This window comes from Pseudopipra pipra, chromosome 2, assembly GCF_036250125.1.
Source record: "Pseudopipra pipra isolate bDixPip1 chromosome 2, bDixPip1.hap1, whole genome shotgun sequence".
Lineage (NCBI taxonomy): Eukaryota > Metazoa > Chordata > Aves > Passeriformes > Pipridae > Pseudopipra > Pseudopipra pipra.
In genome coordinates this window covers 18,817,824-18,831,246 of record NC_087550.1, presented here as the reverse complement: position 1 = coordinate 18,831,246, position 13,423 = coordinate 18,817,824, and the positions used below count along the sequence as shown (strand labels likewise).

The window sequence follows — 13,423 nt, the reverse complement described above, 5'->3', positions numbered from 1 at the left end:
GGGATCGATAGATTTTTCTACTTTCCACATACTTTTGAAATACATTTAACAGCTAACACAGAATCTGCAGACACCTCAAAACTTAGGGACTTGACTGAGTTGAATTAAAGATATTTATTAAAAACGTGAGCCCATGTATCTAGCACCCAAAGCTCAGTCAAGAAGGGAGAGTGTCTACAGCTCAGGGACAAGGACTAAGTTTTGCCCCAGTCTCTGCAGGGCAGTCTGATCTAAAGGACAACAGTGGCTACAGACCTAAACTAAATTAGGACAGTCTGCAGCTCTGGCCACAGCCATTGATTAAGGGATGAATCAATACTTGGGAGATAGAGAGCATGAATCTGTTTCTGTCTCTTAATTTGGTACTTCCCAGTAGTTTGAGTAAGGCTTAGTTGGTTATTTTCCTTATTACTACAATAATACTCTGGCATTGCTGGGTAAACCCTGGCTAAGCAACTGCCCTTTCACTGAGGTGTTTACAACTAAACCAGAAATGGGAGAGTACTGAGAGAAGGAAGCAAGGAAGGGAGGAAGGGATGATGAAAGAAGGAAGGGATGATGGAGGGAATGGAGGGAAGGAGGGAAGGGAGGAATGGAGGGAAGGGAGGGAGGGAGGGTAGGCTTGCCTCTGTCAGTATGGGGTGGCTCAGAGGCAGGACTTGGTTCCCAATTTCAACAGCTTCGGTGTAATCCTGGGAAGGGATCATTTATTTTCACATGTGTCCAGAAACACATGCCTGGGGGGTTACTTGCCCTATCTTTGGCTCACATGTCCCAATGCCACACAGTTGGGACCATTGCTCTGACACATGGAGATTGCAATGAGCTCTGATGTGAGGGAAAACAAAGTCTCACTTGAGTGATGAAAGACACTACCAAGTCCAGTGTTTACTCAGTTAGTACATAAATGTTTAAAGAGGAGGAAACCTCGCCCCACCGAAGTTCTGCTGAACTTCACTCAGTGGCTGCCTATTTTTTGGCATGGCTGTCCCAGCAGCACATCCAAAGGCTTCAATTAGAAAGCCTAAGTTCAAACCACCCATGCTTAGCTCAGTCTGTGCAGCATCTGCTCTGTGCAAATGGTGTGATGCCAGTGTTTGTGCACAGGCTGACACTAGATGTGCCTGCCTTTGCTGACTCTGAAATCACTCTCTCCTGAGAGGGCCACGTGCTGCAGCATTTTATTCTGGCCTTAATTGCAGGCTTTGCTTGATGCTTCTGCTTAGCTTCCAGTAATATTGACAAATGGCTCTTGCTTGTGAGTGAACGTGGCCATGCACTTTCCAGGACCTTAACAGTTCATTTTACCCTCCTCAACCTGCTGTTGAAATTTTTAGACATTTTTTATCCACTTGCAGGGCAACTTGAGCAGTTATAGGTCTCCAATGAGATGACAGTGTGTGTCACTGAGACAAGGAATTAGGTGACATTTTTGTACCTTTTTCCTTCCACTTGCATTACTCTACCTTTTTTCTTTTCTACTCCTACAAATATTTCTATGCCACTGCTTGCAAAGCATCAGCATTTTTTGCTGTTTTTTCTGACCTGTGGGTATTTCACAGCGTGTAATGAATTACTCACTCCATATTCTTTGTGAACTTACTGGGATGCATAACTCCTTACTATGCACAGCCCCTTTACACTTTTTTAGGCATATAAAAGAGCCATCAAACCTAGTAAAAAATGAGAAACAATTTCGTGTAAGGGAATGACTTGAGAGGCACCCTCAGAAATGTGAAAGGGGCGTGTGGTATTCAGCCTGTTACAAACCGACTGACTCCTGAAGAAGAGAAGTTCTTAAAACAGGGTTGAGAATACCCCGGCTAACATCCACTGCTCAGATCAGATAGAAACTCACATCTATTCCACTCCACCCTCCCTACACCTTTCCTGCATTAATGTCATTTGAAAAGATTCAACTCTTCACTAGGAAATAAAATGAGAGCAGATAAATAAGGAAGGGAAATGGTATGTAAGGACTGTTCTCTAGAAAATGTATATTATCTTTACAATGACTGCAGTGTACCATAAGGGTCCTGATTTCTTATTTCCATAAGTGTAGAGAGTTAAAATTGTTAAGGCAACATGATACAGCTGGTTGTGCCTATGAATTAGTTTTTCCCTAGTCAATAGAAACTGAGCAGTAATAACCTTAATTAACATCTGCATAATTGTGATTAGTAACTTACAAAGGAACTGTTGTAGTAACATTATAAAAGATTATTTAACAGTTATTGAATTATGCTTTATTTAATTTTTTTTTTTAGGTCACAATGAGCAGCATACAGGATGTGTTTAGTTGATTATGTAATTAAACATATTAAGTAGCTGTAATCTGAAGTAATTAAGAGAAATTTGAGCACTGTCTAGGTCAAGTAAGATCTACGAGAAGACTGAGTGTTTCCTAAGGAGTCCAGCTAAAACATCAAGGTTGTCCAGCTTGAAACTCCATTCTGAGTTGTTCGTCACTGTTCACTGATAGTTTCATATGCTTATTCTCAAGAAGTGCTCCTTGAGCTCTAGTGCCTAATTCAATTAGATGGTACAGTTCATTATTTACTGCTCAGCTTCGGCAGTGCTATGAGAATTGGGGCCTAGGATAACTCTTTTTTTCAATGTCAAATTACCTCAAGTGTCAGTTGTGATGGATCCAGGACTAACTTCAGACCAAGATTAAAGCTCTATGACTTTGCTCTGTGCATGGTTTGAATTTTAATGTGGATGCTCAAAACACAGACAGCAAAGGGTAACTGGGTAGTGAAGCAGAAGAGAGATAACACCTCCAGATCCCTCTGGAAGACCAAAAGAAACTAGCTGTGATTAACAATCAGCAGCAGGTTACCAGAGACCAGAAACAAGGGTAGTAAGTCTCCTGATAAGGCACTGTGGGAAGTATCAGCTCCGATTTTTATTTTGAAGTTTGAAAGCACTGAGGTGATGGTGTTTAAAAATGCAGAAAATTTTAAAAAGAAAGAGATCTGTACTTTGGTTTTGCAGAACCCGGAATATATCATAATTTTAAAAGATCAGAAGGAAAAAAATACAGAAAGTAAATGAAAACAATGAGTGTCAAACATGATAAGGAAGTTCATTTCATTTCATTCCCTCAACCCAAGGATTTGATGTTAGAGAACCACTTATACACATGGAGTACTGAACTGTTTCCCCATCATTTACCAACACCACAGCAAAGAAATTTTTCAGTGCTGTAGGAGTTATTAATGGACTGATATTACTGTTAGTGGTGCTGAAGAACTTTCAGCAAATGAGACATTACAGAAGGAAAATCAAAAGATAATGATAAGACAGTTTGTCTTTAAGCTACCCACCTTCATATTTATTACAGTTTATCTGTACTCACAATCTAATGCTTGTTCTTCACATTCAGCTTCCTTGTCTTTATTCTACCTTTATGTTTCCTGGGCCTATTTTCCTCTTTCCTCTCAGGATCACGTTGATTTATGGGATAGCACATTGCCAGAGAAGTCCTTGTAATTGGCTGCACCCAACTTCTCTGCCATTCCAACAACCTTTACTCTCAATCCTCTGACTCTGTTTGTTCTCAGATGTTTTTTGGTCACATTTGGAAAAGATTGATCTTTCTGGTCCTGGCATGCTAAATTATTCTGATTTTTGTAAGTTGAAAGTGACCAAAGGTGTATGTTTTCAATTAATTTTTAAAACTGATTCTTTGTGAGATTGCACATCTCTAAACTTGAACTTCCCTTATGCTTTGGCAACAAGTTTAAAATGAAACAGCTTAGCTGAGAAGGAAGTGAGTTATTAACCCTCTCAAACTAAGAGCATCAGCTGATGAAAACTGTATTTTAGGGATCTTTGAGAAGTATGGTTTTAGAGAAGTCACAAGGAAAGTGACTGAAATAGGAATTAGAAACCCAGAATGTTTACAAGTCACATAACTAACTTCTAAGTTAAAAAAAAAAAGAAAAGAAATCTAAATTATGTGCCTTGTAAATGAATCACAAGAGTAAAAAAGACCACTATGTGCAATGATTACTAAATGCTCCAATGTTAGACTAAAGGATCCAAAAATATTGTTTTATTTTAACATATAGGAGATACACAGCTCTTTTTATTGCATGCTTTGGCTACGCTTCTGTGTGTTCCCAACTGTGAATTTTGACTGCATGTTAGGTATGGAATAATCCAATTTTGCACAGCAAAACTTGGCAGACTCTACTGAATTTCCCTGATTCAAAGACAAGATGTTTTGGTCTTATACAGATTCCACATCGAACTTGAACATTCTTTTTAGAGCACAAAAGCTTCACCAAAGCCAGACTGGATTTTTCTGAAGCTAGTCAACCATCCATTAAAATTGATGATCAGGAGAAAGTACAGTAAAAGCACAGTAAAAGGAGAAAAATGTACCACCTCCATTGGAACAAATGAGAGGACAACGGCTTCTATTGACAGCTGCTTTATTACTGGAAAAATCCTTTTTTGGGGCCGAGAGGTTGGATTGCACAGAGCCATCCTGTAAAGGCAAAGTCTAGCTGCTGTTAATCCTGGACTTTGGCAGCTGAAAGTCTGTGCTCTGGCTCTGTTCAGCCCACTCCTTCTCGAGAGCACTGGCAAAGATGATGAATCTCTACTCTGCTGCATCCCCAGCTCACACTAAAAGCCTCCTGTAATCAGACACACTCCAGAGACTCCTCCCTCAATAACACCACTTCAGTGTTCACTGAGCCAGAAATGCCAAGGAAACCTGGTGGAATAAGGCTTTTTGCCTTAAGCAAGTCCCACTTCTTGAGCTGAGCAAGTTGTTTCTATTCTTCTAGGAGGCAGGAGCTAAACTGTGCATCAACACACTGCATCCAGTGCTGGGGTTTGGCGACATCACTGACTCCAAACTGCGGCGATGTGGGAGCTGCTTCCTGTGCTGTTCAGCGACTCCCTTTGGAGTCTGGGAGACTGATGGGCAAGAAAAGGAGGTGGCTGGCGCAGCTCCCCCAGCTCTACCCACCCGTGCTCACAAATCCCTCTCATAAATCTATCTCAGTCTATTTAGTGGAGCCGTGAAGCCTGATAGTGCCGGTGATTGCTCATTAGCTTATATTCATGACAATTATCCCCAAGGAAGGGGGGACTATAGCCTCTGCTTTCAGCATGCAGATTAAGCAAAGTTTGGAGTTACTACTACACAAAATCACTGAATCCCAGGCTGTCATTACTGCAGTTGGTTTTCAGAATACAGTTTTAATTGAACTAATTATCACAGGCTTCCACAGGTATTTTGAGGTTTTAATGAACACTTTATAAGAATTTTAATCATGTTCCCGTTGAAGGCAATGACAAAAACGCTTCAATGGCTTTGCATCAAAGTACACACAGTGTAGAATATTTATTTTTCTACATAATGACATATATCTGCAGCTGGTAAAATGGAAAGCATTAAACTCAGGTACTCGTGACTCATTCTATTTGGAATATTTAGACAAATAGAGCCTCAAATCAAAAATAGGTAAAGCAAATTAGTAGCTAATTTAGGTTGTTACCAAGAATAACATCATGAAGACACAGAAGATGGAAGCACCACATTTCATACTCCTACCAAATGAGCTAGCCTGCAAGCACCAGCCCTACCACTGCAAAATCCTTCTGACAGAGACCTGGGCAAAGGCAGAGAGAAACTCTAAAGAGACACACTAAAGTGAGTGTGTCTAACTCAGTCACAGTCATTAGAACTCCAAATGACTTTATTATAATAATCTTACTGATTTCAGCAGGATTACTTATCAGATCAGCAGCTAATATGTGCAAACGAGGGAATGTGCTGCCCAGAGGAGTGAGTATGAATAGCAAAAATGTTTAGATGTGGTTTCCTACAGCAGTTTTTTGTAGTCATTTACACCTATACAGACAAGCATGCAGCCTTGCTCCTTTTTTGGCTGGCCAGGTGTTCCCTTCTGCCTGCTCTGCACACTCCTAGCATGACTATGCACTGTGCTGAAGCAGGGCTGTCTCACCAGTCATAATGTCAGAACATGTGTAGCAGAGTAGTTGCCACTCTAGAGGAACAGGTTTTTTAACTGTAACTTGTAGCTACCAAAAAAGCTAAGTGTGGAATTTAGGTGCTGAGGCATAGGGTGCCCTGGAGTGCCTGGGATATTGATGCAGGGCACACAGGTATGATCTGTGTCCTTCTGGAGTGACAGCTGGAGGCCAGGCAGTGTGCCCTTGAAAAAGATCTCTGGTGTAAAATGGGACTAAGCACCCTGTTTTCACCAGCTGAGTGTCTCCTCAGATATCTGTCTATGCTCCCCATTTTTGGATAGCGCTAAAAGAGGCTGGGGGCACAACCAGCTCTCCTCAGCAGAAAAATATATGAACAAAAGGCAGTGGCAGGCTCCACCATATGTTACTTTAGCTAGAGCATCTAGAGAAACAAAAGAGCCACGCTTTCAAGGAATATGCAGTGGGTAGTCTAGTGAGGAATATAATGTGCAAGGGCAATAAAGATGTAATAAAGGGCAATAAACAAGAGCTAAAAGCAGTCATCTGGCCCTTCTCACAGCCTCACCAGGATCAAATTTCTATCAGATGTTGGCAACAATTGTCTTTTTTGAACAGTTTTTACACAGTCCTCATTTTTCCCAATCAAGTCATTCAAGTATCCTTAGCATTCAAAGGCTCTCATTTTTTTTAACTTCCCTTGCTGTAGTTTAAACCCGTTATTTCTTGACTAAGTCTCACTGGCAGTAGATTTTTACATATTTGAAGACTTGCTGTGTCATCTTCCCATTGTTGTAATCAACTCAACTGTGCTACTTCCTTTCTTTGGATCTTTTCTTTCTCCCCTGCTAGACCACGTACTCTAGACTGCTGATAACCCTTAGTGCTTTCATCTGGCTGCTCTTTCACTGCAGAGGCCCTGACTCTTCTCAGTCTCATCTCTTACTCCTTACTGAATCCTTTGCAACGTATATGAGGCTGGTCTTAGCCCTCAGTGCCTCTATCAATTGTATGAGTGGCATTAGAATAGTATTAGTTGTGTGGCTTATGCTAGCTGTCCCAAGGGTTTCACATGGTAATTATCATCAAGAAAAATGTCAAAAAAAAAAAATCAAGTGATGCCAGCCATGCAGAAATTATAGATAAATCTGAGTAATGGACATTCTTTTTCGCTCGTGTCTCACAGCTGATATCAAAGTTCAGAGTCGATTCTTGACATTGTTTGAACTTCAAAAGGTGTAAATTTTTTCAATAAGAAAAGAAAGTTTCCAAGGTTTTATGTAGTTCTGCTCAAAGAAACCCCTTCCTTTTTAATTCCTTTGTTCAATATTTAACTCTTTTTGACCTTCTGTGTAGTTCTTAGTGAAACATTACAGCAGTGTGGAGCTGTAAAATTGTTGCATGGTTACTTCCCTCTCTCCTGGAAATTAGACATCACTGTCGAATCAATTCTAGTGCACTCAACCTTTAGAAGGCCATCAGTTTCTGACAACATTAATTTTTCATACTCTTAAAATGAAGCTTTTAATTGCAAAGGAAATCTCTCTGAACCAGGACAGCACCATCTTGCTGCATCCCCAGCAAAGCAGACATACACAGTAGCTCAGAGAAGTGTGAACTACCCTCATTTTACTCTGCTCACCACTGGAAATAGCAAGTCGAAATTCAAGATAAGACTGTGTAAATGTTCACTAGTAGGGGAGAGGGAGGGCAGGAGGAAGGACTATTGCAATTCCAGACAAATCTGGACTGATAGATCATCGTTATTTTGTCCATGACCTCTCATAGCAGACATCAGAGTTCAAAGCTGTGCATCTCTCTGGCCATCAGCTTCCAAACTGGGTGGGTAGGAAAATTCTCTGAATGGATTACTTTAGCTGCTGTGTGATTTCAGGGATTTGTTTCTCTGGTATAGATAGTAATATTCATGTGAATGGTGTGTTGGAGCTGCGACAAATGATGAGAATTAAACATTTTCTTCCACATCCCAGCATGATTAAATGGATAATAGATTGATATAATATATATATTTATCTATGTATGGTTCATACTTTAAAAAATATCTTTGTAGAGAACTATCACCGAAGAGTCAAAGGGTCATATTAACTTCTGGTATACCACTTGTTCAGACCAACTGAAGTGACATTTGCATCTCTTCCAGATGAGATCTTAAAGCTGAAAAATTGTGATAGGTGAGAGAGTGTTGTTGAAATATCTAAATTCTGTACTAGACACTTTAAAAGCATCCAAATGGCTTATTTTTCAGCTGTGAAATAGAAGTCTTTTCCACTGTTCTGGAAACATGGGATTCAAGGTGACTTCACGGGGCGTTAATGGACGAATGATCTGCACCCTGCTAACAATATTTCATGAGCAATGATGTAGCAAATAATATAGTCTATTACACTGTGCCACCAGATGCCATCTGAAAAACACATTGCTGGCTTTAATGTTCCAGACTTAATCAACTTTCCACAGAAATGACACTGATGCCTACTGTAAAAGACAGTGCATGCTCAGCCTTGACTAGCAACTCCTTAGATGAGGCAGTAATGACATCCCATTTCCAGTATTTCTTCCACCAGTTGAATCTCTGATGGCTAATCAATGGTGATGGCATTAGTCAACATGGTCAATATGTACTGATCCCTGTATGTATGGGGCACTTGTTTCTATATGGGGCACATTTTTCAGTCCACACAGGTTTAAGGAAGTTAATTCCTTTGAAAACTCATGGTAAAATAGAGTTGTTTTTAAACGAAGTTCTTAAGCATTACCATGGGCAGGGCACACTGAAAGGCAGAGACCCATGGAGAACATGGGTTAGCCTGTTGTTTAGGAGGCAAAAACCAGGTAATTATAAAATAGGAGAATGCAAACAGTTGGTGGGACTGCAGTATATCAGAAGTCTTAGAGATGCTCAAGGTGTCTTGTGCCCTTCAAGCAACTCCTCTTCTAACCATCACTGACCTCCACACCTCCATATCCGCACTTTGGATTCCCTCAGCACCATTTGGACTCATCTCCCTTTGGGGTCCAAGAGATAGGCAAGGGAAGGAATGAAGTTGAGAACACATAGTGCTTTCTTCAAAATATACTGTCTTCAGAAATGCTTCCTTCTGCTCTTTTAGTTGCCAGATGCCATCATAAGCCTTTCATTGCAAATCACTTCTGGAGTACCGTTATAGTGATCAACCTTTTAAATGGAGTCATCCTATTTTGAAGAAGAGTAGTTGTAATGACATGCATGCTTTCCTGTTTAAGGCTCTTCCCAAGGGCTTATAAACTATTGTTAAAGGGGACAGATGCACTAGGACATGAAAGGAATTTTCTCCAAATAAATTGGTGAGTGATTTGTTTGAAGATTGAAATATGTTTCCAAAAGTGAAGGCCTTGCTGTTTGTCAATTTTTTTTATCAATTACTGCTGCTGTTAACTTCCACCAAAATAAATTTGCCAGCCAGCATTAGCAAAAATATCTCCTGTAATACCTATTCTACTGACTAAGGGGAAAATTCTTAAATAAGAGTCCAGGCTCTCTGCTTAGACCTTGCCTAGGGTGAGTGTTACATAAAAAATAACAAACTTTAATGACATTTTAATGGAAGAAAATGAAAATTTGGCTCTGATCTTTTGCAGTTCAGCCATTGGTAACTGTTGTAATTGTATTCTTTTGAAGTTGTATTACATCAGGATGAGTAAAAATAGATGTATGTTGCCCTGAGCTATCTGGAGGTAGCTAATGAAAATAACAGTGCCAGCAGTAGTCACTGGGGATGGGCAGAAATTAGTAGAAATTCAGAAAGAAAGAGGTGAGGAGAATAGCTGAGGAGAAGGGACCTCTAAGCAATTTATAAATTCTGAATTGCATCTTACAGAACACAGTGAATATAGGGAGTATTTTCTGTTAAATTTATTTTTACATTGTCTATCTACTTTTCCTTGTCTTCCTTTTACCTGTATATATGTATATATAATTAAAACAATATATATTTTAAAACATACGTAGGTGTAAGTAATGCATATATATATATATATATACACATATGTTTCCATTTTAAAAGAAGGTTTTGAACAGAAGTAGGGAAAAGAAATAGAGAAAATAGTAACTCCAGCTTCCTTTTTCTAAAACCACTATCTCAGAATTTTTAGGAGTATGAAACACCAGTGTGAAGATTTCCTGGAGGGCTGACAAATACAGTGACTGGTATGCAACCCCCTCAACAAACTCCATTGCTGCTCCTGCCTTCTCTCCCACTTAGGTGGCAATAGGCTTTACTTCTCTAAGACAGCCAGCAGCACAGTGCCATAACCTTTCTGTCCATTTTAATGCATACATATTACCAGCAAAAGAGATTTTACTTCATAGGAATCTATCCCTTTGTCTCACTTTTATTTCAACTTGTAGCAGAAAGCTTGGTGGCCACTCAGTTTTGGCATACATTTTGTTCCAGTTCCCTGCAAACTTTCACACTCATACAGTTAAATTTTTCTCTTCAGCAATAAAATAGAGCAGGAAGACTTTTAGAAGCAGCCAGGAAGGCAATATTTTCCCCACTCAAGTAAATTTCCCTTGGCGTTTTCTCTCTCTACTCCTCTTGGTGCCCATGTAACCTATTCCCCTGCAGGGCTCAGCATGAGCAGCCACTTGCCGATGCAGAATAACTGCATTTAGTCTGCAGCAGGAGCTCTCAGTACTTGGTACTTTTCCTAACACTTGACTGGGAAAATTGTCTGGGGAACCAGGGACCTGAGGCAAGGAGTGAATAAAAGGTATGAGCAGAAACCTGCTTGTTTTAACACCTGGAGACGAAGCACACACAAAGGGAGAGCGAGTTATTGAAAGACTTCTCCAGAGGGGTTCTGCCTTATTCTGACCTTTTCCTCCTGCGTTACTCTTCAGTTATATATTGTCATTCTATGTCCTGTGAAATGACAGTGACTTGTCATGGAGTGAGAACACCAGCATCCCTGTGGGAAAAGAAGAGGATGAATCCAAGCAGTGGGTCCTGCCTGCCAGGAGATCACTTCCGTCCACAGCTGGGTAGGATCACCAATCACTGCTAGTTCATCTCCTGTCTCTCAAGTTGATATCCTACAGACACTTGGCAAATAACTCCCATACCTGAGTTTCCTTTACTATAAAGAGATGAAAGATTGTTATTCTTTTCCCTAAGAAGTGTGGTATAAAGAATAATTAGCCCCTGTTTGTAAAGCAGTTTGTAAAGAAGAAAATGTCTGTGGGAGGACCAAGCATGATACAATAATATTACTAAATTGGTTTTTAAGCTAATATCTCTTTGATAACTATAGCTTTGCTGAGGAAATAAAAGAGACAGGTCTACAATCCATCACTTTGAATCCAAAGCTAGTTCATTGCTCCATTACCTGCTGGATGAGTTCTGAGCTGTTTCCCATTATTCTTCAAAGTTTCCCAAAGGCCATGTTTGCAGTGTGAGCTGCAGGGAGTGTAAGCTGGTATTGCTTAGAGTCACATCAGATTGCACCGAAGCAAGTCCTGTCCTGGAGCTCACTCAGTCCTGCCAGCTGCTGGCAGCCCTGTGGTGGCCAGGCTCTGTGCACGAGACCAGACTTACCCTGGTCCGACCTTTCTCTGAACTCAGCCTCAGCACAAGTGGTATGTGGTATAAATACAAGTGGTATGTTTTCTTTTGTCTCTGAGACACTTGAAATTCATCCAGATCTCCTAATTCTGCATTGCCCCGTGTCTCACAGTAGGGCTTTTTAACTCCAGTCTTTAAATGAGGCAGAACTTCCCAGCCACAGGCAGTTCATTTAAATATAAATGTAAAAGCTTTGCTGGAGAAAATGGTTTCTGCTCAGCTATTTGGTTATGAAATCAAATAATTTCTCTGCTGTTTTCAAAGTGGTGGCTAATGGGCGGTAACAGTGAAAAAGGGGGGACTGCAGGGCCGGATTTACCTGAGTTAAAGACATTCATTCCTCTGTGAGCTTAAATCTATATTGAAAGTAGTGTGTTTTCAATTATGACCTGAGCTTATGGGATGATTATTTTTTTTTTAATCTCTAAAACACCAGAGAGAAAAGCCTTTAGCTCTCAGGAAATTGTTACATGTAGAATTATACAGCAATGTCATCAATTATTCTTTCTTATGTTCAAAAATGATAACAAAGAGATGTATTGATGGGTAAGATCTCTACTTCAGGTAACAGGAAACCTCTAGTTACAAATAAAATAAAGACATGGATAAAGAAATGGCTAGCTGAGCTTCCTTGAAACACAGGAAAAAAGTGCTGAAGGCACAGGAATCTAGCAGTGAATTCTGCTCCCTGATGTCACAGAAAATAACTCATGAAGTTCTCTTCTGAGTGAATGAATTGCTCCTGTTCTTTTTCAGAGGAAGTCAAAGGGTAACCAAAACACTGGTATTTTCTTCGATGTCCAAATGTGTTTGTGCTTTCAAACTTAAACCACAACAATGAGCTCTCCTGCCACCATAATTTGGCTTTTGGAAGAAGCAATGCAACTTTAGAAGCAAAAGAAGTGTGAGTTAGAGTCCACTAGTTCCTTGTCCTCTTATCTTGAATTGCCTTGTCACAAACTTCCTCACTTTCTCTCATGTACAAGTCACTCTTCCCTACTGGGTGTCTGAAACTCTTTCACCTTGTGAGAAATAATTAATTCCCACTAAATACATTCTCTTTTATCTAAATGTCAATATGCTGCAGGGACTGACAGAACCACATATGTTACATTCTCCCTGCAGCTGAGCATTTTGCAACCTTGCAAACCTTTTTTTCTTTAGCTATCTGAAGCCTATGTTAGCACATGTAGGTGACCTACGCAAAACTCTCCGGTCCTGGGATGTTGACTTCTTTTATTCAGCTGCTGGAGTGGTTTGCAGGAAGTTAAGGATTTTTCTCATATTATTTTTTCTATATAAACTTCACTGAAATTACCACAGGGATGATAGTTATTTGCTATTGGGAATTAAAGGTGAGCAGAAAGATGTCTAAAAAAGCTCTATGTTATATAACATCCTGAGAACCTATGACCCAAATAACTTAAATATCCTATGTAAAGCCAAGTGAATAGAATGGTTGCAAATAAACGTATTACACAGTAGATGATTAGAGATGATGTGGGTATTGTCTTACTCCTGAAGCTTCCATTTGTGAACTATAAGATAACTTTTCATGAATTTACAGTGCAATAATTTTTTGAGCAAGAAGAATTGTTTTCATCTTTGTAAACGCTTTTGCAGCTTAGGTCTCTGAGCACTGAACAAATCAAGACTGGATAGGAAAGTTGGAACTTGACAGTGCTCACTTTCCTTTTCCTTCCACAGCCTGTGGCATTAGCACTGGCTGTGATCTAGACTTTGGTCCATTATGAAAAATCATGTATCTTTATTTCTTATGATTCCTTGGACATACCAATACTGTTTCTATTCACTTAGCATGT

The 13,423-nt window shown here is 39.9% G+C and overlaps 1 long non-coding RNA gene across 1 annotated transcript in view; it reads left to right on the top strand.

The window, feature by feature from the left end:
* Positions 1-13,423, top strand: part of LOC135409103 (uncharacterized) — a 128,727-nt gene that overhangs the window by 107,110 nt on the left and 8,194 nt on the right. The window lies entirely within an intron of this gene.